The 26,751-nt window shown below is 41.1% G+C and overlaps 1 protein-coding gene across 1 annotated transcript in view; it reads left to right on the top strand.

The window, feature by feature from the left end:
* LOC123500352 (alkaline ceramidase-like) overlaps nucleotides 1-26,751 on the top strand; it is a 100,447-nt gene that overhangs the window by 61,048 nt on the left and 12,648 nt on the right. The window lies entirely within an intron of this gene.

The raw sequence follows: 26,751 nt of genomic DNA, 5'->3' as shown, positions 1-26,751 counted from the left end.
TGTCATCCCTTCAAATTCTGGAACCATTCTTGTAGCCATTTTTTGTAGTCTCTCCAATTTCCTTATGTGTTTCTTTTTATAAGGGGTCCACACTACTCCTGCATATTCCAATCTGGGTCTTATTAAAGTACTTATCAATTTCTTCATCATTTCTTTGTCCAATATTCCTTAGCAAATTATATGTTTCTCTAAAAATTCTATCAATATGGCTTACTGGTTGATTGTTTTCTTCCATCGTCACTCCTAAGTCCTTTTCCTTTTTTACTTTCTCCAGTTCTACTCCATTTCCCATCTTATAGATTCCCACGGGTCGTCTTTCACTCTTTCCCATTTCCATGACATGGCTTTTGTTCACATTTAATTCCATTTCCCACTTTTTGCTCCATTCCCATATCTTATTTAGGTCTTCTTGCAGTATTTCACAATCCTCTTTTTGCTTTATAACTCTGCACAGTTTCGTATCATCTGCAAACAGATTTATGTAGTTATTCACTCCTTCTGGCATGTCGTTAATATAAATGAGGAAAAGTATTGGTGCCAATACTGACCCCTGTGGCACTCCACTTTCTACTGCTCTCCACTTGGACTTCATATCTTTAACTACCGTCCTTATTTCTCTCCCCCTCAAATAATTTTCTATCCATCTCAATGTGCTTCCTTTTAAGCCACCCTTCTCCTCTAACTTCCACAGTAATCTTGCATGTGGCACTTTGTCAAACGTCTTTTTTAAATCCAAATAAATACAGTCAACCCATCCCTCTATTCTTGAATAGAAACTCAGTAAATTAGTTACACAAGACTGTCTTTTCCTAAAACCAAATTGGCTATTTGATATTAATTTGTTGTCTTCAAGGAACTCGATCCATTGTTTCTTTATTATTCTTTCACACATCTTGCATATTACATTAGTTAATGATACCAGTCTGTAATTTAAAGGTTCTTCCTTCCTTCCGCTCTTATATATGGGAACCACCTCAGCTCTTTTCCATTCTACTGGTACTGTTCCATTTTCTATTGAGCATTTTATGATGTTGTATATAGGACTTTCTAGTTCTTCCCTACATTCTTTCAGTATTCTGCCTGAGACTTCATCTGGTCCCATTGCCTTGTCTTCATCCAATTCCTTCATTAATTCTTTTATTTCAAGCTTGGTTACTTTAATCTCTTTCATATAGACTGTCTCTATTACCCTGTGGCCTTTCAAATTTAGATTCCTTAGTAAAGACCTCCTGGAATTTATTATTTAATAGTTCTGCCATAGTTTTTGGGTCTTCCACCATCCCGTTCTCTCCTTTTAACCTTTCTATTGTTTCTCATTGTCTAATTTTTCCATTTATGAATCTATAGAACAATTTTGGTTGCTCCTTACATTTTTCGACAATGTCCTTTTCAAAGTTCTTTTCCTCTTCCTTCCTTACCTTAACATATTCATCTCTCGCTGCCTTGAAATTTTCCTTATTTGTTGGATTTCTATTTCTCCTCCATCTTTTCCATGTTCCATCTCTTTTCTCCTTTGCCCTAGCACACCTTGCATTAAACCAATCTTTCTTTCCTTCTTCTTTAGGTCTATATTTTGGGACATATTCCCTGACTCCTGTTTTATATATTTCTAAAAATAAGTTATACTTCTCTTGTATCGTCTCTGAGTTTTCTATCTCCTCCCAGTTTACATATTTAAAATAGTGCCTGAGATTCTGAATATCAGCCTTTCTGTAGTTTAATCGGTCTCCTTTGTATGAATCGTCTCTATCTTCCTTTCCCTCTTCTATATCTATTTCTAATATTACATGGTCACTCTTTCCCAATGGGCACTTATATCTTATATCATCATTCATTTGTATACCCCTTGTAAAAACTAGGTCCAATCTCGCCAGCTCCTCGTTTCCTCTGAATCTTGTGCATTCCTTTACTCTCTGGTCCATCATATTATCTATCATTAGGTTCAAGAATCTTTCTCCCCAGGCTTCTTCCCCCATACCACTTTCATAATTTTCCCAGTCCACTTCTTTACAGTTGAAATCTCTTACTAATATCACTTTTCTCCTTTCTTTAACAATTCTCGTTAGACTCCTTATTGTGTCATCTATCATGTCTTTATATTCTTGATTGGTCCATGAATTTGTTTTTGGTGGCACATATGTTACAATGATTGTTAACTCTTTTTTATTAATATGCATCTTAACATACAGTACTTCTGCTTTTCCTTCCCTACATTCCATTTCGTTTATCACTATCTCCTTCCTTAACATAATCATGACTCCTCCTCCTCCTCCTTTACCCACTCTGTCTCTTCTCCATACATTATACCTATTATCCAAGTTTATTTTGATTGCCTTATTTAGTTTTGTTTCAGCCAGGCATACAATATCTGGATTTTCTTTCTTTATGTAAACTCTTAATTCTAGTTTACTTGATAAAGCCCCGTCTATGTTCGTATACATCATTTTTAGTCTTTTGCCTTTATCATTTTTAGTTAAACTTGTTCCACTTTTTTCTTTTCCTTCTCGTTTATATACCATTTCCTTATCCTGTCTCCTAGAATTCTCCAAAAAAATGCCTTCTTCTCCTCTTCTGACCTTTCATTATTCTTTTCTCTTACTGCTGCTGCCAGTTCATTGTATCTCTTCCTTTCTTCCTCATTTCTATTTTTCTTTATATAGATATCCTTGCAGCCTTCTGTTTCTCTAAGTTTTGTTGTTCTATATAATATTTCTTCTGTTGCTGCTTGTGATTTTAGTAGTATTTTAATTGGTCTCGTTTTTCCTTCTTGATATGGTCCCATTCTGTTTATTTCTTCTACTTCCTCTTCCAAGTTCTGCCTATCTTCATCGTTTAGATTCTTCAGTAGGTCTTTGACTGATTTCATTTCTTCTTTTTTCTCTTTTTGGTCTATATTTTATATTTTTTTCTTTTATTCCAAATACGACTACACTCTTCTTTTTTTCTGCAATTTCTCTAACTAGATTTTCTTTTGTCTTGAGGACTCCTATCATTTTGCTTGTCATATTTTCTTCTCTTTCTTTAAGTTGTTCTTAAATCACCTGAAAATCAGCCTTATCTTTCTTATCTTGGACTCTCCATGCTTGTATTTCTTTTTTAATCACGTTCTGTACTCTTTCCTCTTCCTTGTTTACTAGATCTTTCAGCTTCTCCTTTTCTTTCTCGGCTTTACCGAGTCCTTCTTCCATCTGCTTCTTGTAGTTAGCTACTTCCTTTTTAGTTCTTCGTTTTCCGCTCTTAGCCTAGCTTCGTTTTCTTCCACATTTTTTATCCTTTCTCTCAGTTTTATAAATTCTTTATCCTGTTCTTCATTCTCTTTCATTTCCATATTCTCCTTTATCAATTTACCTAGTTTATGTTCAATATTTAACACTCTTTAGTAGTGAAGTAGTCGTCGTATCGAAGCCTTCGAATACACGCTCTCCCTCACCAGCATGGTCATCATCAGCTTTCATTCCTTCTCTAATCTTATGTCTGTATTTTGATGGAATCTCTTTTTCACTCATCATTCCTTAATAATTGATTGCATGAAAAAAATGAGTCCACACTACCTGCCCAGGCCACTGTAAAAACTGTACAACAGGTATGTAGTGAAGATCACCTGCTTGTCGGAACGGCGCCAGTGAGTCCTTCCTCGACCGCGTCTCGTTTCACTGTGTGATCTGCTGCAGTCTCTGACGAGACAGCCAGACGTTACCCTACGGAACGAGCTCAGAGCTCATTATTTCCAATCTTGGGCTAGGCCTGAGACCAGCCACACACCACACACCGGAACAACAAGGTCACAACTCCTCGATTTACATCCCGTACCTACTCACTGCTAGGTGAACAGGGGCTACACGTGAAAGGAGACACACCCAAATATCTCCACCCGGCCGGGGAATCGAACCCCGGTCCTCTGGCTTGTGAAGCCAGCGCTCTAACCACTGAGCTACCGGGCGTGTAGCTGTAGTGTGTGTGTGTATTCACCTAGTTGTATTCACCTAGTTGTAATTTTACAGGGCCTGGGTATCATACTCGTGTGGCCCCGTCTCCATATCTACACACATCCAACTTTCCTTTAAAACTATGCACACTCCTCGCTGACACCACCTCCTCACCCAAACCATTCCACACCTCCACACATCTTTGTGGGAAACTATTTCTTCACATCCTTCAAGCATATTCCCTTGGCTATCTTTTTACTATGCGATCTCGTAGTTCTATTTAAGTTTTCCTCTCTCAACATCATTTGCTCATTATCTACTTCATCCAGTCCGTTCAACAGTTAATAAACCTGCATTAAATCTCCTCTTTCTCTTCTTTGTTCCAAGGTAAACAAATTCATTTCTTTTAATCTCTCCTCATAGGTCATTTCTGCCAATTCCGGAATAATTTTTGTTGCCATTCTCTGCAATCTCTCCAACTTCCTTATATGATTCTTTTTATAAGGGGACCAAACCACTCCAGCATATTCCAATCTTGGTCTAATTACCGTGTGTGTGTGTGTGTGTGTGTGTGTGTGTGTGTGTGTGTGTAATTCACCTTGGTTACCTGTTGATCACTCAACCAACCTGCCCCATAACGAAGCGAGCTCAGAGCCCATAGACCGATCTTCGGGTAGGACTGAGACCACAACACACTCCACACACCGGGACAGTGAGGCCACAACCCCTTGAGTTACATCCTGTACCTACTTGTTGCTAGGTGAACACACCCCACACATTAAATTAAGCTCAATCTTGAGGTTGTTCATCAGGAGAGTATTAATTTCAAGTTGAACCATGTAGTACTCACCAGTGTCCTGCTGGGGAGGCATGGGAAGGACCACATTACATGGGATGCAATGCTGTGACATTGATGGATGCTGCCGTGGAACTGTGATGGCCAGGTATGGGCCCACAACTTACAGCAAACCCTAACTACATTGGATACTTATTTGTTGGATATTGGCTATTTTGGACACCATATAGCCACTGGTTTAATTTTGTCTAGATTGGATGCAGGGCGATATAAATGGCAACTATCAGCACAGTTTCCCGCCAACCAAGTACCCATGCTTCCCGCCCCCACATGGGTGACTCAGTCTGCATGATTCAGGCTCCATTTGTACATAGTTTTGAAGACATTGCATGGAAGTATTTGTACAGAAGTCCTATAGATATGTTTAGTACTGTATCTTGAGTATATGAAAATAATACTTAAGTTTGAATGATGAAAAGTGTTTTACAGTGTGCGTAGTACATACTTATATGTGTATAATAGACCCCACATAGCTTGCAATTCCTTTATATGCGTCGGACACTCGCCGCTGTATGAGGCGGGCAGCAGGACATCTAGTATTTTGTATTTTTGGGTGTTTCAACAAGGGGTTCTCCCAGTTGATCTGATATAGTGAGGCTTTACTGAATATACAGTTGTGAGTTCCAGAAAGAAAAAGGTCATGTAAAGGTTGTGTTTATCTGGTGGCATTCATGTAAGTCGTTCAGTTGTCATCCTGTAGTTGTCTGCTGTCACTGAACACCATACTGTTATTGATGTACCTTTGAGTAGCATCTGGTCCTTAGTGTGGGTCGTGTGGACAATGGAAAGAGTTATTGATAGCAGCATAGTATATCGCTAGACAATCGCCGTATGCTCATTATAATCTAAGTAATATCGTGTGCCCATCTCACAGCTGTCGTGAACCGCGGGATTTTTCAGTTATCGTGAAAAAGTGCAAGTAATGTTCAATCATGTGGCGTTCACTTCTCATCATGCTGTGTGGAATGTGGGCTTAACTCCTTCAATACTGAGACACATTTTTACCTTGAGTTTTGAGTATGACTAGACAATTTTATTTACACTAGCAAGGTTTTATGGAGGTCAGAAGGTTAATGATCCAGAATTTTCACTGTTTTAATCCTCTTATGAGATTCTGAAGCTTTACAAAATGGCCTAATAGTAACCTGAATAAATATGAAGATGTGTCACGGCACTGAAGGGGTTAAGGGATACATTATTTTTCTGGATGAACTGGAAAGAAAAAAAAAAAAAAGCAGTCAATGTCTAGAACAGGTCCTCAGTAGCACATAAAATGACTACATGATGGTTTAATATTCATACTCACTATACTTCATGCTTATTATTAATATTATTATTATTTATTTTTTTTCAGTGCAAGCTTTGTATGGGTTTATAGTGTGGTATTCCACAGTCCCTCTCCTCTTCTTCTTGTGGCTGTTTACATCACTAGGGCATTGTGGGTCCTGTGGGATTTGTAGTGTCTATAAATCACGTGTCACGGCATCCAATGAGAGCCCATCAAGCCGTTAGTTTGTTGAATGACGTATTAGGGAAGAAACCAATCACGGACCACCGTGTAAAGGGCGTCCAATGAGAGCCTGCCAAGCTAAGAGTTACTTCTACAGTATTGCTTTTGTTTCTGGTGAGAGAGAGTGAATTAAACAAGTCAGCTTCTACAAGTTGGTAAGGTGCTCTCACCATGGACAACTATTGCTTGGACTGCAAGTTATTAAAGGCCTTTCTTTTTTTAGTTCTATCATTGCTACACTGAAAAATGCATGAGTTCAAATGTGTGTGCATATCTGGTTGACTTTGCTTCCCAAATTGTGAGTGATGTCAGAATTCAAATTCAAATTCAAGTGGTTTATTGACATAACATGTAAGGGGGCAGTCAGCATGCTGAGATGCCCACCCAGCTGACCTTGAAAGGCCTTACTCAATAATTAACATACAAAATTATAGCTCAGTATGTATGTCCACTATATATTTACAATAAATTACAACACTCTTGAGGCAAAGTATTTGTACTTTTTTACGATGGTGGGCACAATATTATTATTCATCAAGTGACAAGCTTGCAAGGTTGCATCACATCTCAGGATCCCTGAACTCTTCAGTAGATAGTGCTGCAAAGTATTTGAGTTTTCTTCATTACATAACTTGCAGGGTATGTGAGGCAACAAGAAAGAACAAAGAACACAGTACGATTTTCCGTATATTCCACCAAGAGACCAAGTACAGGAAACCAACTGAAGCAGGGTGGTGAGGCGGCAGCGGGAGATGGGCGGGAGTGGACTGGCTGTGGTGCTAGCCTCTCTCACTCTGTCAACCCACTGACTCCACGGCCACTCCTCACCTCCGAACCGAAGCCAGCCCTGCTTTTGCAACCTCAACCTCCTGCTTCAGCTTCGACTTACACACTAATATAATAATGATCAAAGGACACAATGCAATACTTAACACTTAACAATGATACGCTACTACAGTATGCCATCTTCACTAGTGGTATACTGCCAACAATACTTATCTATACCCTAACCTGAGCCCCTTAGCCTCATAACAACAGTATCAACTCAGGTGGATGTTCTACCACAGCATACATTGGTGTTGTTGTAAATAGTCACATAGTGTCTCACACTCTCACTTCCACTATCCATGAGTTTGCCAATAGTTTCATAGTCCCATTGTCTCCACCTACTCATCAAGACACCCTTGACTCTGCTTAGACTCAGTGGCCTCAGAACCAATGGAGGTCTTCTTTAATGCCTCCTTTGTAAGCTTGTCAGCAGTTTCATTGAGGCAAATGCCAACATGAGACAGTACCCATATAAATTGCATAATGTGCCCAGCATCTCTTAGCTGAAAGACAATAGTTTTACAGTGGGACACCAAGGCCTCATTTACATTAAAACTATTAAGAGAGGACAAAGCACTCTGACTATCTACAAAGACATAAATATCTTTGCCTTTCAGGGATGCAACTAGCAATCCCTCATATATAGCTTGTAGTTCTGTGGTTGTAGTAGACAAAAAATCCCCAAGTCACTTAGATATATGTTGATCAGTACATACACCCTCCTCAAAATATTCCCTAATTACTGCACCACACCCAGCCTTAGCACCACTTACTGAACCATCACAATAAACAGGAACAACATTATATCTTGGCAAAACATTAATTTTAGATAAGAAAATTTGCTTTAGCTCAAGAGAACACAGTTCATCTTTCTTAGCATGCAGTTGCAGAATATCCACTTTAATTCTACCCTGCAACCAGGGTGGAATACTGTCAGTTTTCTGCAAAGATGCACAATATTGTAGTGCACCATACTCATACAGGGCTGCATACACCTTTTTACCCTAACTGTTAACTTTAACAGAGCTACGTGTATTCTGGCAGGTGTTTGCTAAGGACATTATTGCATCATCTCTTCTAGCCATCCTAATGACAGCAGCAACCACCAACTCTTTAACCCTGTAATGAATACAGTTCCATTCTCATAATGTCAATTCTAGTAGTCCTTGCACATTCTAATATAGTTGTCATTGCCTCATTCTGTACCACTTCCAAAGCTTGTAGGCTTTTCTGTGGAAGAGACACAAGGACAGGAGTGGCATAATCGATAACTGACCTAACAGTACTGATGTACATGTTCTGTAATACTGGTATACCTACCCTACATCCATTCTTAGCTAATACTTCAAAGGTTTCGGCCTTGCCTTACAAATATTCTTAATATAGTTCACAGCACTTTGGGTTGAACTAAAGCTGACATGCATTCCTTGGTACTTACAGGTAGTTACTCGTTCAAGGCTTTGTCCATTAAGCATGAGGTCTCTGTCAGTCACATCTCGTGATTGAAATTTAGTCTTGCTTACATTCACCACTAGTCCCATACATAAGCACAAGGATTCAAGTTCAGCAAGTGCCTGAGTCATAATCCTTTCATTAACACATTGTAATAGGATGTCATCTGCATAATTCAAGACTTGAGTGCCTTGTGGAGAAGTGTGTCTCCCTATCCGATCCATTAATATATTAAAAAATGTTGGACTTAAAACACCACCTTGTGGGGTGCCCAACTCAAAACTTCTCTCTTCAGATTCAAAGCCCTGAAAAAAACTTTTGCTCTGCATCTGAGCAAATAGTCACCAATCCATTAGAGCAGGCGTCCTTTGATGCCTTTATTTATCAACTCTTCAAGAATAACATCAGGGTTTGCCTTGTCAGATACTACTAGACATTTTTGTGATTTCTGTGAAGGGATGCAGCACGCAGCATCCTATTAAGCTGTGAAAAAGGAGCGACTGAGGTAGCTGTGCTGTTATTGGTGAGCAGCATTGCCAATACTTTGCTACATTTTGTATACAGATTAAAATTAGGTTAGGTCAGGTTTTGTTTAGGATTCAGTTAGTAACCAAGATGGGTCTCGGGGGATGCAGCACCCCTGGCTAGTCTAGATAGGGGGTCCGGGGGAGCACAGCCTTCCCAGCTAGTCTAGAACAAATCGTTGACAAATAGCTTGCAAAATATGAAGTTTTTGGCTTTTTTGTGATTTTTTTTTTTTTTTTTTTTTAGATTTTCCCCAAAATTGCCAGAAATGGTCTATTTTAGTTTTCCCACCCAAAAATTTCCTATTCCCTCATGGTCCCCAAGCTTGCTGTTCTTGGCAAGGTTCTAGGGAGGAAGGACTTGTTTTAGAGAGTCACCAAAAGCTCGACAAACACGGTGCGCCCTACACTGCCATTCCATGTTGCACCATTCCAGATTTTTTCTTTTCTTTGTGATGTTACATGATAGATTTTCTTTTTTTCTGCAAGACATGGAGACTCATGATGCAGTGGCCTCTTACCGTGCTGTGTGGGACCGGGACGTGTCCTTCACAGTGAGGAATGAACAAAATAACATAGAACTACAGTTACTTAATTACTTTTGTTACTGGCTTCTGAGAGATGGCCTGCGACTGAGACCATCTGCTTTCTCCCCATCAGGAATCTGCGCAACCATTTACCATTGTTTCCAACAACACCTAGATTGCTCAGATTATGGAGGAGAATATTTTATGAGAATATGTTTTATGAGCTTTTCTCGGACTCCCCTCTCAATCAATTTCACCAGGTGGGATGTTAGTTTTTTTATTTTTTTTTTATTTAGGGGAGAGAGCCAGCCAAGGGCAAAAAAAAAAAATATATATATATATTAAAGAAAAAGCCCACTTGAGTGCTGGCTCTTGTTACGTCCACCGGGTAAATGGGTAAGATTGGCATCGGTGAGCCGGTGAACAATAACAATAAAAAAAAAACACTGCAGGTTCAACTGGTGAGGATATGCAAAGGGGGCACTTAAGAAGCTATTTAATAACCCAATAACAATGAAACTGACATACACATAGAGATATAACATGAAACACATGAAACTCACATACACATATACATATAACACATAAATAAATACAACAATAAAGAACCCAACTTAATACCTAACAATAATACTAATCCTATATGGAGGCAATGTTGAAAAAAACGGGACGAGGGGAAGTGATACTTATGAGGTGTCGCAGTGGTGAAGTGCTGGGTGAGGTGGATCCCACGGTAATTCAAGAGGCGTTGTGTTCACTGGTTGAGGCCTGGCCCTTGATTTACTTCCAGAAATCAGGGAGCTTGTTTAACACTTCCGCTTGAGTTGAATGGGGCCGCATGAATCCAACTTTGGGACAGTAGCGGGGCTTCATGAGACGGTGACGTGGAGGGTTCATGAGACGGTGACGTGGAAGGTTCATGAGACGGTGACATGGAGGGGAGGTGGAGAGGTGGCGAACGAGGTAGCAAGCAGAGGAGGTGATGGTAGTTGAGTATGTATGGGCGGGCCGTAACATTTCCTCCCCCGTAAGACCTCCGTAATGGGCTCATGAAGGAGGTGAGATGGGAGATCTTGATAAGGCGTCGGCGATGATGTTGTCCACCCCTTGATATGGTGGACTTCCAAGTTGAAGGGTTGAGTTAACAAGGCCCACCTAAGAATGCGTTGGTTTCGGTTCTTCATGGCGTGAAGGAAGGCCAGAGGGTTGTGATCGGTGAAGACCTTCGTAGTTTGAGGACCAGGATGAAGGTAGCACTCAAAACGTTGGAGCGCCAGGACGAGTGCCAGAGCCTCCTTCTCGATGGTGGAGTAGTTGAGTTGGTGTTTCTTCAGCTTGGCGGAGTGATAGGCGATGGGATGGAGGATGCCGCTTGTGGGGTCCGCTTGTAGGAGGACAGCACCCACTCCAACTCCACTCGCGTCCACTTGTAGATGGAAGGGCGGGAGTGATCTGGCGTCCAGACCACTGGCTCCGAGGAGAGAACACCTTAAGATGTTGGAAGGCTTGGTCACAGGTCGGGGTCCAGTGGAAGGGACGGAAGTGCTAATAAGGTCCGTCACGGGGGTGGCCAGGGTGGAGAAGTTCCTACAGAATCGTCTGTAGAAACCAGCCATCCCCAAGAACCTCATGAGAGCTTTCCTGGTGGTAGGGACAGGAAGCCAAGGATGGCCTCCACGTTGGCTCTCTTGGGGCGAACCTTGCCGTTCCCCACCACATGTCCCAGGTAGACCACCGTAGACTTCCCGAAGGTGGACTTGGCCAGGTTGATTGTAAGCCCGGCTTCCTGCAACCGACCCATCAGCCTCCGGAGACGGGTCAGATGTGTCACCCAGTCGTCCGAAGTCACCACCAGGTCGTCCAGATAGGCAGATGTTCCCTCCAAGTCCTGGGTGATGTAATTTATAGCCCTCTGGAAGGTGGTGGGAGCATTAGACAAGCCGAAGGGCATCACTGTGTATTGGTATAGTCCGAAGGGGGTGATGAAGGCGGATATTATTCGGGCCTCGTCCGAGAGGGAATCTGGTAGTAACCTTTAAGTAAATCTATAGTGGTTACAAATTTGGCTACTCCTATACTATCTATAAGGTCCTCTATCAAGGGCAATGGGTAGGAGTCTGGCACCGTCACTTTATTTAATTTCCTGTAGTCGGTGCAAAATCGACTACTACCATCTGGCTTAGATGTTAACAGGCAGGAGAAGCCCAGGGGATATACTAGGTTCTGCAAGGTGATGACAGAGCAGATAGTCTACCTCTTTTTCATCAAGTCTCTTTTAATGGGTGAAATGCGATAGGCTGGTTGTCTTATAGGCTTGATGTCATTAGATATTAATGTTATGTCATGTTGGATAGTAGTACAAAGTCCTGGAAGGTCACCTGTGATTTCTGAAAAGTCTAGCAATAACTTTTAAGATCAGACTGTTGTGAAGGTGTTAAGGAAAAAAACCCTCATCAAGGTTGGACATGATTTGGCTGTTTGAGGGGCGTCCTTTAGGTGACGAGAAGAGGAATTCGATGTCGGACTCTTCCTCGGGGGGCACAGGACCAGACTCCTTCCCTACCAGACATACAGGTACAGTGCGAGACAAGTCGTCCTCTGGTTCTCTGGAGTGGTAAGGTTTCATTAGATTAATATGAACTAGTTGGGAATCCTTACGACGGTCAGGAGTGTGGACCACATAATTTAATGGACTTAGTTTTGAGCCACAACATAAGGTCCCATGAACTTACTGTGAAGAGCATTGCCTGGAGTGGGGAGAAAAAGTAAAACCTTGTCTCCTGGTTTGAAACTTCTCATGACAGATTTGGGAAGAGAATTTTGTTGCATTTTAGTTTGAGATTTGAGGAAGTTTGATTTAGCAAAAGATCTGACTTCACTGATTTTATTCTTAAGGTTACTGATGTAGTCAGACACACTGGGGCTTGAAGGAGTATTTTGAGTAAACCATTGATCCTTTAATATTTTGAGAGGCCCCCTGATCTGTCTACCATAGAGTAATTCAAAGGGAGTAACCTAAAGAATCTTGAGGAGATTCTCTTAAAGCGAAGAGAAGGAAAGAGATACTTTCATCCCAGTCTCCTTGATGCTCCAAGCAATACTTCTTCATCATGGATTTTAATGTTTGGTGAAACCGCTCCAGACAGCCTTGGGATTGGGGTGGTAAGCCGAGGAGGTTACATGGTCGATGTTTAGCTCATTCACTATCTGTTGGAAAAAATTGCTAGTGAAATTGCTACCCTTGTCAGACTGAATTTGTTTTGGAATTCCTACCGAGGTGAAAAAATGTATTAGATGTTTTACAATGGTCTTTGATGTGATGTTCTTAAGAGGAATGCTTCAGGGTACCTGGTAGTGGGATCCATGAGGGTTAACAAATACTGATTCCCTCGTTTGGTTTTGGGTAAGGGCCCTACGCAGTCTAGAACGATCTTTTCGAAGGGCTCCGTCTGAACTGGAATAGGCGTCAGAGGAGCTGGCACAAGGCGTTCGTTAGGCTTACCCACAATTTGACATATGTGACATGTTTTTACATAGTGTGACACATCCTTTTTCATTCCTGGCCAAAAAAATGTTGAAGAGCCTTCTTGTAGGTTTTTGGATGCCTAGATGACCTGACAATCCATCATGAGCTAGTTCTATAATGGCTGGTCTTACAGACAAGGGATGACAACTTGATGTGTTTCTGACCAGGTGTCTAGTTGTTTCAGTTCAGGAGGTCTGTAGGCACGCATCAGGACTCCTTCCTGATAATAAAAACAAGGCAATTTAGACATATCCTTTGTCTCACTGGCAACATGTCTGATCTTAGCCAAAGTGAGATCCTGTTCCTGAGCATTAATCAAATTCTCCTTTGAAATGATGTTATTGTACAAGTTGTCAGTAGAGGCAATCATTGGTGGAGGAGGTGGTGAAAGGGCAGGGGACTTGGACTGAGACCTGGTGACTGCACACACTGGGAAGAAGTGAGGGGATGTTTCGTCCAGGGTCTTAGTGGGACTTTCTGTTAAGGGAGAATCAAGAACAATTAAGTTTGGAACAGCCAAGTTACCCGCAAGATCATTACCCAGTACAAGATGTACCCCCGGTACTGGCAGTTCACCAGGTTTAATGGCTACCTCAACCTCTCCTGAAATGAAAGGGCACTGTAAGCTAATTTTAGCCAAGGGATAGGAGAGCTGTGATTCGAGACCTGTAAGGATCACCTTCTCCCCAGTGAAAGCCTGTTTGATGTTAGGGATGACATCTTCCCTTAAGATGGATTGGGCAGCACCTGTATCACGCAGAACCTTGACATATATTGCCTTGTCTTTACCATCAGTCAGGGACACTTTACCTTGATACGTGTATGAGTCATAAAGTTCTAGAGGAGAGTTGACAGGGTTAGCTAGGGCCACTGGTTTCTTGTTCTCAAAGGTGTTAGGTTTAGGGGCCACAAAAGAAAGTTGACGTTGAGAGGCCTTGCAATTTGGGTGTCTACATTTTTGGATCGTGTGACCTGGTTTCTTACAGTATGTACACCAGTGGGAATTATACGCATTTGGCGAGAATCCGGTCGGCTTACCACCCGCGCCCCCAAAACCTTCCCCAAAGGAGGACCTAACATTAGATAGTGAACCACGACCTCTAGTACCCAGGGATCCCATCAACAAAGCAAAGATATCAGCCACTTTAGCGGCAGACATAAGCTCACTCTCTCCCCGTTCTTCCACATGCCTCAAAATATTAAATTTGTTCTTCCATTCTTCCAGGACCATTAGATTGAGCAACTCCAAAAAGGTGGTAATGTTAAGGGCGGCTAACCATTTCTTAAATTGTCTTAGTTTCTCACAAGCAAATTCAACATAGGTGTGAGCATGGTACAATAACTTTTATATATAACACATAACAATAATACTAATCCTATATGGAGGCATTGTGGAAAAAAATGGGACGAGGGGAAGTGATACTTATGAGGTGTCACAGTGGTGAAATGCTGGGTGATGTGGATCCCACGGTAATCCAAGAGGCGTTGTGTTCACTGGTTGAGGCCTTGACCTCAACTGACTTCCAGAAATCAGGGAGCTCGCGTAACACTTTCGCTTGAGTCAAATGGGGCCGCGTGAATCCAACTTCGGGACAGTAACGGGGCTTCATGAGACAGTGACATGGAGGGTTCATGAGACGGTGACGAGGAAGGTTCATGAGACAGTGACGTGGAGGGAAGGTGGAGAGGTGGCGAACGAGGTAGCAAGCAGAGGAGGTGATGGTAGGGGAGTATGTACGGGCGGGCTGTAACACTCTCTAAAAAGTGGTAAAGCGTCAGCCAAAATTGGGGAGCAAATGCCTCGATACCTCCCTCTTAAAAGAAGACAAGTTGTAGGAAGTCGGAAATACAGAGGCAGGGAGGGAATTCCAGAGTTCACCAGTGAAAGGGATGAATGATTAAGAGTATTGGTTAACTCTTGCGTTAGAGAGTTGGACAAAATAAGGATGAGAGGAAGAAGAAAACCTTGTGCAGCGAGGCCGCTGGAGAAGGGGAGGTATGCAGTTAGCAAGATCAGTAGAACAATTAGCATGAAAATAGCGATAAAAGATAGAAAGAGATGCAACATTTTGGCAGTGAGGAAGAGGCTGAAGACAGTTAGTTGATGAGACGAAAAGCTTTAGATTCCACCCTATCTAGTAAAACTGTATGACTGGAACCACCCCAAACATGCAAAAAGTACTCCACACAAGGGCGGATAAGGCCCTTGTAAGCAGTTGGAGGAGTGAGAAAAACTGGCAGAGACGCCTCAAAACACCTAACTTCATAGAAGCTGTTTTAGCAAGAGATAAGATGTGAAGTTTCCAGTTAAGATTGCGACCAAAGGACAGACCGAGGATATTCATTGTGGAAGAGGGAGACAGTTGAGTGTCACTGAAGAAGAGAGGATAGTTGTCTGGAAGGTTGTGTCGAGTTGATAGATGGAGGAATTGAGTTTTTGAGGAATTGAAAACTACTAGATTTTCTCTGCCCCAATCGGAAATCTTTGAAAGATCGGAAGTCAGGCGTTCTGTGGCGTCCCTGCGTGATCTGTTGACTTCCTGGAAGGTTGGTCGTCTCTGAAAGAACGTGGAGAGATGTAAGGGGGTATCATCAGCGTAGGAGTGGATAGGACAAGAAGTTTGGTTAAGAAGGTCATTAATGAATAATAGAAAGAGAGTGGGTGACAGGACAGAACCCTGAGGAACACCACTATTAATAGATTTAAGAGAAGGACAGTGGCCATCTATCACAGCAGCAATAGAACCGACAGAAAGGAAACTTGAGATAAAGTTGCAGAGAAGGATAGAAACCATAGGAGGGCAGTTTTGAAATCAAAGCTTTATGCCAGACTCTATCAAAAGATTTTGATATGTCTAATGCTACAGCAAAAGTTTCACCAAAATCTCTAAAAGAGGATGACCAAGACTCAGTAAGGAAAGCCAGAAGGGACACCAGTAGAGCGACCTTGACGGAAGCCATACTGGCGATCAGACACAAGATTGGGAAGTGACAGATGTTTGAGAATCTTCCTATTCAGGATAGATTAAAAAACTTTAGACAAGCAAGAGATTAAAGCTATAGGACGGTAGTTTGAGGGATTGGAACAGTCACCCTTTTTAGGAACAGGCTGAATGTAGGCGAACTTCCAGCAGAAAGGAAAGGTAGAAGTCGATAGACAAAGTTGAAAAAGTTTGTCCAGGCAAGGTGCAAGCACAGAAGCACAGTTTTTGAGAAAAATAGGAGGGATCCCATCAGGTCCATAAGCCTTCCGAGGTTTAGGCCAGCGAGGCCTCCACCCCCCCACCCCCGAAAAAAAGTGCAGTGCCCTCAGGGGGAGTTTATTTAAGAATCGTCAAGGCGGTGCTGTTGGTACGATTCACCAGTGTGGCTACACATACATGGAATGCCATTTCTCAGTGCCCGGCAGTCCATCACACAGGTCGCTCTCCACAAAGTGGTATTTTTTTTATTCATCAACATTACAAACAATTTGCAACGTGTGTGAATGGGTTCAAATTACTCAGAATAAAAAGCCTTATGAGATAATAAGGGTGACAAAAGCCATGCTGGTGTTGGTGTAAGAGTACTGCAATACCAAGTAATGTAAGGTTGACTTGGGTTGTTTGTTTGTTTGTTGCGTGTAGAGGTTGTGTGAGTATTTGACCAGGGTGAGAACTAACTCACTTTGGTAAATTGGCACTACTAAAGAGAAAGGATCCCGTCACTGGGCTGACAGCTGACACTTCCCCTGAAAACTCCCCGGACCTAATCCTGGGGCAGTAGTGTGACATAATGATCCCTTGAACAGCAGACAGCATTAGTGTTCCTCTTTTTTTGTCTTTAATCCCTTTAGTACCATGACGTGTTTCCATATTCACTCTGGTGACTATTTGGTTATTTTACACAACTTCAGAAACTCATGTGGTGATTAAAATAGTGAAGACTGTGGCCATTAATCTTCTGACCTCCAAAGACCCTTCCTAATGTCAATAAAATTGTACACAAATCTCAAGGTGAAAATGCGTCCCAGTACTGGAGTGGTTAAAATAGTGAAGACTGGCCATTAACCTTCTGACCTCCATAGACCCTTCCTAATGTCAACAAAATGGTCTAATCGTACACAAATCTCAAGGTAAAAATGTGCCCCAGTACTGAAGGGATTAATCAAACAATATTATTCAAAGTTAGGTTAGGACTGGTTAGCATCCCTGAGAGACGGTGACATTTTGAGGGTTTGAAGGGAAACAGGGCCCTGTTAAGCTAGGTTAGGTTAGGTGGTAATTAACTAGAAGAGGCTCACCACTGTGTTTCTTAGCCTCTCCACTACAGGCAACAGAAAAAGGCTCCTGGCGCCATATCCGGGCTGAAGGGGGAGGAGATACCTGTTTCAGAGGCGGGTCTCTCTCTCTCTCTCTCTCTCTCTCTCTCTCTCTCTCTCTCTCTCTCTCTCTCTCTCTCTCCCACCATAGAAGTAATGATTGTGAGTGGTTTATCACAATAGGCACATACAATAAGAAATAAATCCTTTCAAATTTTACAGAAATAATGATAGTTTGTTTTCTCACGGCCATTTTCTAAAGATGACAAACGAAAGAAAACGTTTATTTATGTGGTAACCTAATCTACTGATACCATAGAAAAAAAAAAAAAATAAAATAGTTGTTTCCAGCGTGGCACATCAGTACTTACCCTGATATAAGAGAGTCGTACACTGTTGTAATGATGGTGAAAGTCAAGCATGCCGTTGTATCATGTACGACCTACATTCCGAGACTTCTCATACAGTGTCGGGGAAAGTAAATGCACCATCTTAGCAGAAAGCAGCCGTGACGCAACGTGCCCATCGTCGAATATGTCACCAGTGCCTCGATACATGCCATCATGTTGAAGCGGTTAACCTCTTCGATAGTGACTCAGCGATGTGTGCTCTTACCAACTCCTTCTGCTGCATTAAGGTTTTCGTGCACAGGTAACTCTTGATTTACACGATAGATGTGTTCCAAAGGCCCAGGCTCTGTAAAACTACAACTAGGTAAATACACAACAAATTATTATCAAATAGCCAATTTGGTTTTAGAAAAGGTTGGTCATGTGTAACAAATTTATTGAGTTTCTACTCTAGAATAGTTGATAAAGTACAAGAGAGAGAGGGATGGATTGACTGTATTTATTTAGATTTAAAAAAGGCGTTTGATAAAGTGCCACATGCAAGATTACTATGGAAGTTAGAGGAGAAGGGTGGCTTAAAAGGAAGCACATTGAGATGGATAGAAAATTACTTGGGGAGAGAAATAAGGACGATAGTTAAAGATATGAAGTCCAAGTGGAGAACAGTAGACAGCGGAGTGCCACATGGGTCAGTATTGGCGCCAATACTTTTTCTCGTATACATAAACGACATGCCAGAGGGAGTGAACAGCTACATAAATCTGTTTGCGCACGATGCGAAACTGTGCAGAGTCATTAAACAAAAAAAAGGATTGTGAAATACTTCAGGAAGACTTAAACAAGATCTGGAAATGGAATGAAAAATGGGAGATGGAATTCAATGTGGACAAAATGGGGCCGCCGTGGTACAGTGGAACCATGCGTGCTTTGGGATCCGAGGGGGCTCCAAGCGCACGGGTTCGAATTCTGTCCACGGTCTGAGTGCAGGTTGGGCTTCTTCACTCAGGGCAACGGTTTCCTAGCGGGTGGGCTTTAAGATAGGAGGTACCCTAAAAAGTATCCCCTTTAGCCCATAAATTCCCATAAATTCCCGTGAAAACCCCACATGGTATAAAAAAAAAAGCCATGTCATGGAAATGGGAAAAAGTGAAAGACAACCAGTGGGAATCTATAGATGGGAGATGGAGTAGAACTAGAAAAAGCAGAAAAGGAAAAGCCTTGGAAGTGACAATGGAAGAAAACAATCAACCGGTAAGCCATACTGATAGAATTTTCAGAGAGACGTATAATTTGCTAAGAAATATTGGATTAGCATTTCACTACATGGACAAAGAAATGATGAAGAAATTGATAAGTACTAAAATAAGACCTAGATTGGAATATGCAGGAGTTGTGTGGACCCCCCATAAAAAGAAACACATAAGGAAATTGGAGAGACTGCAATGTCATCCCAGAATTTGAAGGGATGACATTATGAGGAGAGGCTAAAAGCTATGGATCTACCAACCCTGGAACAGAGAAGAGAGAGAGGGGATCTGATACAAGTTTATAAATTGATTAACGGAATGTATCAAGTGGATAATGAGAAACTAATCCTGAGAGAAGAATATGACATTAGAAGCACAAGATCGCATAATAAGAAACTGAGGAAGGGAAGATATCTGAGAGATGTTAAAAAAAATTGTTTCCCCGCAAAGATGTGTTGAGACTTCGAACAGTTTGAGTGAGGAAGCAGTGTCAGCAAAGAGTGTACATAGTTTTAAAGAAAAATTGGATAAGTGTAGATATGGAGACGGGACCACACGAGCATAAAGCACAGGCCCTGTAGTTGTTGTTGTTGTTGGTTGCCACCCGTGAGGGGTGACGCGGGCCTTTGGTTATGGCCCACAGCCAGGCCCTGTAAAACTACAACTAGGTAAATACACATAAATCTGTTTGCAGATGATACGAAACTGTGCAGAGTTATAAAGCAAAAAGAGGATTGTGAAATACTGCCAGAAGACCTAAATAAGATCTGGGAATGGAGTAAAAAGTGGAAAATGGAATTCAACGTGAACAAAAGTCATGTCATGGAAATGGGAAAGAGTGAAAGACGACCCGTGGGAATCTATAAGATGGGAGATGGAGTAGAACTGGAGAAAGTAAAAAAGGAAAAAACTTGGGAGTGACAGTGGAAGAAAACAATCAACCGGTAAGCCATATTGATAAATTTTTAGAGAGACATATAATTTGCTAAGGAATATTGGAGTAGCATTTCACTACATGGACAAAGAAATGATGAAGAAATTGATAAGTACTATAATAAGACCCAGATTGGAATATGCAGGAGTAGTGTGGACCCCTCATAAAAAGAAACACATAAGGAAATTGGAGAGACTACAAAAAATGGCTACAAGAATGGTTCCAGAATTTGAAGGATGACATATGAGATGGTTGTTTGAATTATTTTCTTTATTTCATGTAATAAAAGTTTCCAGACCTATGCATACATTAGAACTTGTCTAACTGGACCTTTGCTTATGATAGTTGAGGATCCGTGACCTAGACAGTTCTGTAGCTCGCCTTGCAATCCTTTCAATTTCCAGGAGTCTTGAACAGCACACCAGCAAAGATTTTCATATATTTGTTCTATTACATTCAAGTCAGTGGAATAGTGCAACCTTTTCTGTCCTGAGTGATGGTGTTGTGTCTGTCACTTTCAGCAAGTCTTCTTGTCACATGCAGGTAAAATAAAAAGAATTAGGATAGATGGATAAGTAGGTGGATAGATAGATAGATTCATAGATAGATCATATGACAGATAGGAAGATAGATATTCATGAAAAAATGTTAATATTCCTGTACTTATTATCAGTTCTCTGTGGTGTATTGTAAACAACACGATCATGAACAGAGGCGGTAGAAATAGAGAAGAAAAGGAATGTAATAGTCTGCCTCTTAGATGCTACCTCGTTTTTATGTTTATCCGCGGAAGATGCAAACACTCGCTGTGAAAACTACCTAACATGTACTGTTTTGACAAACAACCATTGCTGGACACGATAATGATAAAGAAAGAGCTCGCAATAACCAATACATTGATATCTGAATTTTGTATAAGCATAGTATCTCATTTATGATATATAGATATCATAGATATTTATGCTTGGGTAGACACGTACTGCCGTCACAGACAGCTGCAGTGGTGGTGGTGGTGGTGTAGCAGGGCATACGGTAATGATGCAAGGACGTTATATTGATGGAGACGCCGCGCGCCTATCCCGCTGTACTACAAAAAGTGAAGTCAGTGGGCGGAGCTTACGATCGTAACTCACCCCAAACATTGCCCTCTCCCGTGTTAAGCAATGGGAAATTGCCGCTTTCTTTTCATTACCAGAGGAAATCTAAGGAAGAAGTGATGGTTTAACTAATGTAAACCACAATATAGTTGAACCCGATATTTGTGGTTGTTTGGTGGCTACTGGGTATAATTTATGGTGGCTACTGGGTATAATTTAGCAACACTTAATGTGCAGAGTGTAAACCTCCACACCTTGACATCTTGTTTATTGTTAGCGTTACAGAATACACATCTGAAGTATGCACAACAAACAGCTCAGACTTGAGCAGAGGCCCAGAGTGTGACATGAGGCACAGCGGAACACGTGGCGCTCCGCCTCACAATTAGCAAGACAGTTAAAGTGTTCTCGTGGGCCCTTCCTTGTGCCGGCCTGCTGAGGGAGGGAGAAGGGAGAGAGGTGACCAGAGGAGGCTTGGGAGGAGAGAGAGCGGCGAGACAAAGGTAAAGAACAGAGATATGTGAGTGAGTGTTCACCATTTGAGCCTGTAGCTACAGGTAATGCAAGGTTGACTCGGCTTGTTTGTTGGGGCTGCTCTCCCCAGGACCCCCCTCCAAGAGTTACTCACCACACCAAACATTATTACCTCCTAGAACAGGTACATTTTTACAATAACACGAACAGCTCACTTCTCGATGAAATGTTTTGTTTTTTCTAGTGGATTTTGACCTGTTTGGAATGAATGTGCACTGTTTCCCTCGCAAAGCTTTATTTATTTATTTATTTTTTAATCCTTCCCCCTGCGGCTCTTATGGAAACATGGTTTTGCTGTAAAACAAACCCATTTTTTTCTTTTCTTTTATGTTAGATTTCGACTTGTCTTCAATGAATATGCACTTTGTTTTGGCTGCAAGTTTTTTTTTTTTTTTTTTAATACCACTCCTTCCTCCCGCGTCTATTTGGAAACACGAGTTTGCGGTAAAATGAAGCTTTTTTTTTTTTTTTTTTTTTTTTTTTTTTTTAGAGGATGAGTATATTTTTTCATGTTTCCAATGAATATGCACTAACCTAACCTAACCTAACCCAACCTAACCCAAACCAACCCAAGCCAACTCATCCTAACCTCACTGCAATGGCTAAGCTATGCACAGGAAGTCATTACCTTATTGGAATGTAAGAAGTGGCCATGCACCTCCAAGTCTTATCTCTGAGTGTGCAGAGTTTGTGGCAGTTGGGGCACACCACCGCACTAGGAAAAACACCGTGCTCCCCTAGGAACTACACTTTTTTTGTCTTTTTCAAAAAAGTGTTGAATAGCAAGGAAGTAGTGCACGCTACACCCAACACATGGTGACATCTTCCTAACACTGATTCAAATAGTTAAAATTGAACCGCTTCTCTTGCCACACCCTGAAATACCACACTAGGATTGGCTCAATAAATTCCACCTTTTTTATTGGCTACTGCTTTCATGTTCAGACAAAACAACCAATCACCCTCATAATGTGTCAACCACGCACTGTTTTTTTTTTTTTTTTTTTTATTTTTATTTATTTATTTCTTTTACAATTTGTAGCATGATTAATCAACTGGCAAGTGGATGGCATTTTGTCTCTATTATTTTTATTCCCTTGACCAGCTTTTATCTTAAAAACAAAGAAAAAAAAAGAGAGAGAGAGAGAGAGAGAGAGAGAGAGAGAGAGAGAGAGAGAGAGAGAGAAGTTATACTGTTGTGTTTCATTAGTAACCTTAGATGGGTTGTGGGGACGGGGCAGGCAGAGATGCCCCGCCCCCCGTCCCTGGTTAGAGGATTGTAGTGTTGGGTTTGGATAGTATTAGTCTTGGGTGGCACATATGTTACTATGATACTCCTCCTTTCCCTCCCACTGGTCCTAATTGTTAGGCTTAAAACCTCTGCCAGTCCATCTCCGTACTGTACCACCTCCACGAATGTATCCTCTCCACCCATTACCAATACTCCTTCTCCTGCTTGTCCCCTTCTGTCATTATATCCCTGCTCTTTAAGATTCACTTGGTCGTCTTCACTTAACTTTGTTTCTGTTATACCTACCACGTCTGGTCCTCTTTCCAATGTATCATCTCTCACTTCCAACCTTCCTGATGTAAACCCATCTATGTTTGTATACATGACTCCTAATGCTTTCCTTCCCCTTCCCAAATATACCATTTCCTCAGCCTCATCTCCAGCACTCTCCAGTTGAATTTCTTCATCTCGCTCTCAGTCCTTCTCTCATTTTTTTCCTTAGCTTCACTTCTCAGTCCTCTCTTTCTTTGTCCCTTTCTTCCTAGTTCATATCTCTCCTCATCCAAATGTTGTTATATTCTGTCTTACCAGCCAGCTTTCGAGTCCTCACTAATATTTCTTCCACCCTTATTTTTGATCTCATTTTAAGTTTTAGTGGTCTTTTAGTCCCATCACTGTATTTACCAGATCTGTATATTTCTTGTGTTATTTTTTCTACACTCTGTTCTGTGTGCGTATTTACCTAGTTGTATTTAGCTAGTTGTAGTTTACGGGAGGGGAGCAAGCTCATATTGACCCGTCTTTATACCTTGTTTCGTCCAGCTTAGCTTTGAAACTGAACACTGACTGCATATACGATGTCTATATCTAATCCATTCCAGTTGCTCACAGCTCTATGAAGGAAACTGTATTTCTTAATGTCTCTTATACACTGCGCCTTCTTCAATTTCTTCCCATGTCCCCTTGTAGTCCTTGTTTCCAGGCTTAAAAAGTCTCCATCCAATTTATCCAGGTCATTCACCATTCTATGAATACCTATCAAGTCTCCCCTTTCTCTCCTACTTTCAAGTGTTGCAATTTCCAGTTTTCTCAACTGCTCCTCGTAAGTCAAATCCTTCAGTTCCGGTACTAACTTTGTGGCTGCCCTTTGCACCCTCTCCAATTTTGTAATATTCTTCTTAGTGTGAGGGGACCACACAATCGCCGCATACTCCAGTCTTGGTCTTACCACAGAAGTAATTAACTTTTTCATCCTATCAGCATCCAAATATGAGAAGGCCATTTTAATTCTCCTTAGCAGATTTGTTACTTCTCCCGTGGTTTTATTTATATACCTGTGTGGGGCTGAGCCTTCTGTAATTGTCACCCCTAAATTCACTTCCTCTTCAGACCTTTCCAAACTCAAATTTTCCATTCTGTAATTGCCGTGTACTCTCCATTTACTTTTTCCAAATTCCATGACTTTACACTTATTCACATTGAATTCCATTTGCCAAGTTCTACTCCATCTACCAATTTTATCAAGGTTCTCTTGCAGTTTCATACCGTGATTTACATTTTTTCACTCTCCTCATTATCTTGGCATCATCCGCAAACAAATTGATAGAACTCTCAATTCCTTCAGGCAGGTCATTCACATAGATGCCAAACATGACTGGTCCCAACACTGACCCTTGAGGTACTCCACTAGTGACCTTTAGCCAGGAAGAACTACTGTTTCTCATCACTGTTCTCATTTCCCTCTCACTAAGGTAATCCTTCATCCATTCCAATAATTGTCCTCCAACTCCTCCATTGTTCTTAATCTTCCATAGTAACCTCTTGTGTGGTACCTTGTCAAAAGCTTTTTTTAAATCTAGGTAGACACTGTACCCAACCATCCCTTTCCTGTACAGCATCTATTACTTTTGAATAAAATTACAACATATTTGAGGAGCATGACCTTCCTCTTCTGAAACCAAACTGACAGTTTGTCAGCACATTGCTGCTTTCTAGGTGTTCCATCCAGACGTCTTTAAATAATTTTCTCACATAGCTTCCCCACCACACTCGTCAGTGATGCTGGTCTATAATTTAAAGGGTCTTCCCTACTACCACCTTTATATATAGGTACAATGTTTGGTCTTTTCCAGTCCTTCGGTACTTTCCCTTGCAACAACGATGTCTTCAGCAGGCTATGAATCTTCTCTGCCAACTGTTCCCTACATTCTTTCAGTATCCAATTTGAAATTCCATCTGGACCAGGTGCCTTATTTACATCTAGATTCTCCATCAGTCTCATAACATCCTCCTGATTTACCTCTACTCCAATTAGCTTGTATCCATTCAATTCATTATCTGCTAAGTCAAAATCTCCTTTTTCAGTAAAGACTGTTTGAAACCTTTCTTTCATCACCTCAGCCATTTCTTGTACTTCTTCATAGTTTTCCATCAACCCTCAGGCCAGTTATACCCTCTTGTTTCTTCATTTTACCATTTATATGTCTATAAAACAGTTTTGGGTTACTTTTACATTTGTCCATTATATCCTTCTCATAGTTCTGTTTTTCAACCCTCATAATTCTCACACATTCATTTCTAGCATCAACATAATCTTTCCATGTACTTTGCGTTCACATTTTCCTCCATCTATTCCATGCATTTGTCTTGCACTGTCTAGCCCTTTCACATATAGCATTGTACCACTCCTTCCCTTCTTGACAGTTTACTCTTCCCTTCAGTACATACTTCTCCACTGCAGTATTATATATCTTGATAAACTTGTTCCATTTCTTCTGCAAATCTTTTTCATCTTCAAAACATTTCCAGCTCACACCCTCAAAGTATCTCCTTATTTCTTCAAAAATTGCTTTTTTATATCTATATCTTTCTATTTTGTGCCCCTCATCTATTTTTAATATTTCTGTACTCAGACTTATTTCAACTAGTATGTGATCGCTTTTTCCTAATGGGCATTCATAATTCATTTTTTCTATGATCTCTTCGTCACTGGTGAACAACAAGTCCAATCTGGATGGTTTAACCTTCCCACTTATTCTAGTTTCACAGTCAATCCATTGTGTCATTAGATTGTCAACAGCCCAATTCATCAGTTTATTGCTCCATGAATTCTCTCCTCCCTGAAAAGTTCCTTCCTCCCAATTGATTTCTTTGCAATTAAAATCTCCAATGACTAATACATCCTTGTCTTGTGATACAATCCTTTCCATCTCATTTATTGTATCTTCCAACAAAGCCTCATGCTCATTTCTTGTCCATGCATTTGTCAGTGGTGGTACGTAAAGCCCTGCATATATCATTGACTTTCCATTTCCATTTTTCTCTTAAACCTGCACAATCTTAGAATTGTTTTTACTTGTTTCCACCTTGTCCACTCTAACACTTTTCCTTGTTAATATCATCACTCCACCTCCTCCCTTACCACGCCTGTTTTTCAACCATATATCATAATATCCATTTCCAACGTCCGGTATTTTCCACTCAGCCTTCCACTTTGTTTCACACAATACTGTACTAACATATCCGGCTTAACTCTTGCTAGGAACTCCTCAATCTCTAACATTTTTGACATCAATCCATTAATATTTGTATAACAAATTTTGCTTACCTCCTGATAAATTTCTTTCTCAACCTTAGATCTCTGACTCTCCAGTAAAACTGCTCCTTTTCTTCTCGTCCTCATATTGTTTTTTTGCTTAGCCTCTGTGACCAATTCCTTTACTCTGGTTCTCTCCTCCTCATTCAAATCTTTGTTAATCCATGCATTTTTAAAATCATCATTTCCAGCTATCTTCCACGACCCATTCAATACTACTTCTGCTTGTACTTGAGTTGCATGTGTGTGTGTATTTACCTAGTTGTAGTTTTACAGGGCCTGGACTTTATGCTCGTGTGGCCCCGTCTTCATAT

This window comes from Portunus trituberculatus, unplaced genomic scaffold (assembly GCF_017591435.1).
Source record: "Portunus trituberculatus isolate SZX2019 unplaced genomic scaffold, ASM1759143v1 PGA_scaffold_205__4_contigs__length_1045770, whole genome shotgun sequence".
NCBI lineage: Eukaryota > Metazoa > Arthropoda > Malacostraca > Decapoda > Portunidae > Portunus > Portunus trituberculatus.
Note: the sequence above shows the minus strand (reverse complement) of the source record. Positions and strands in the feature narration are given on the sequence as shown.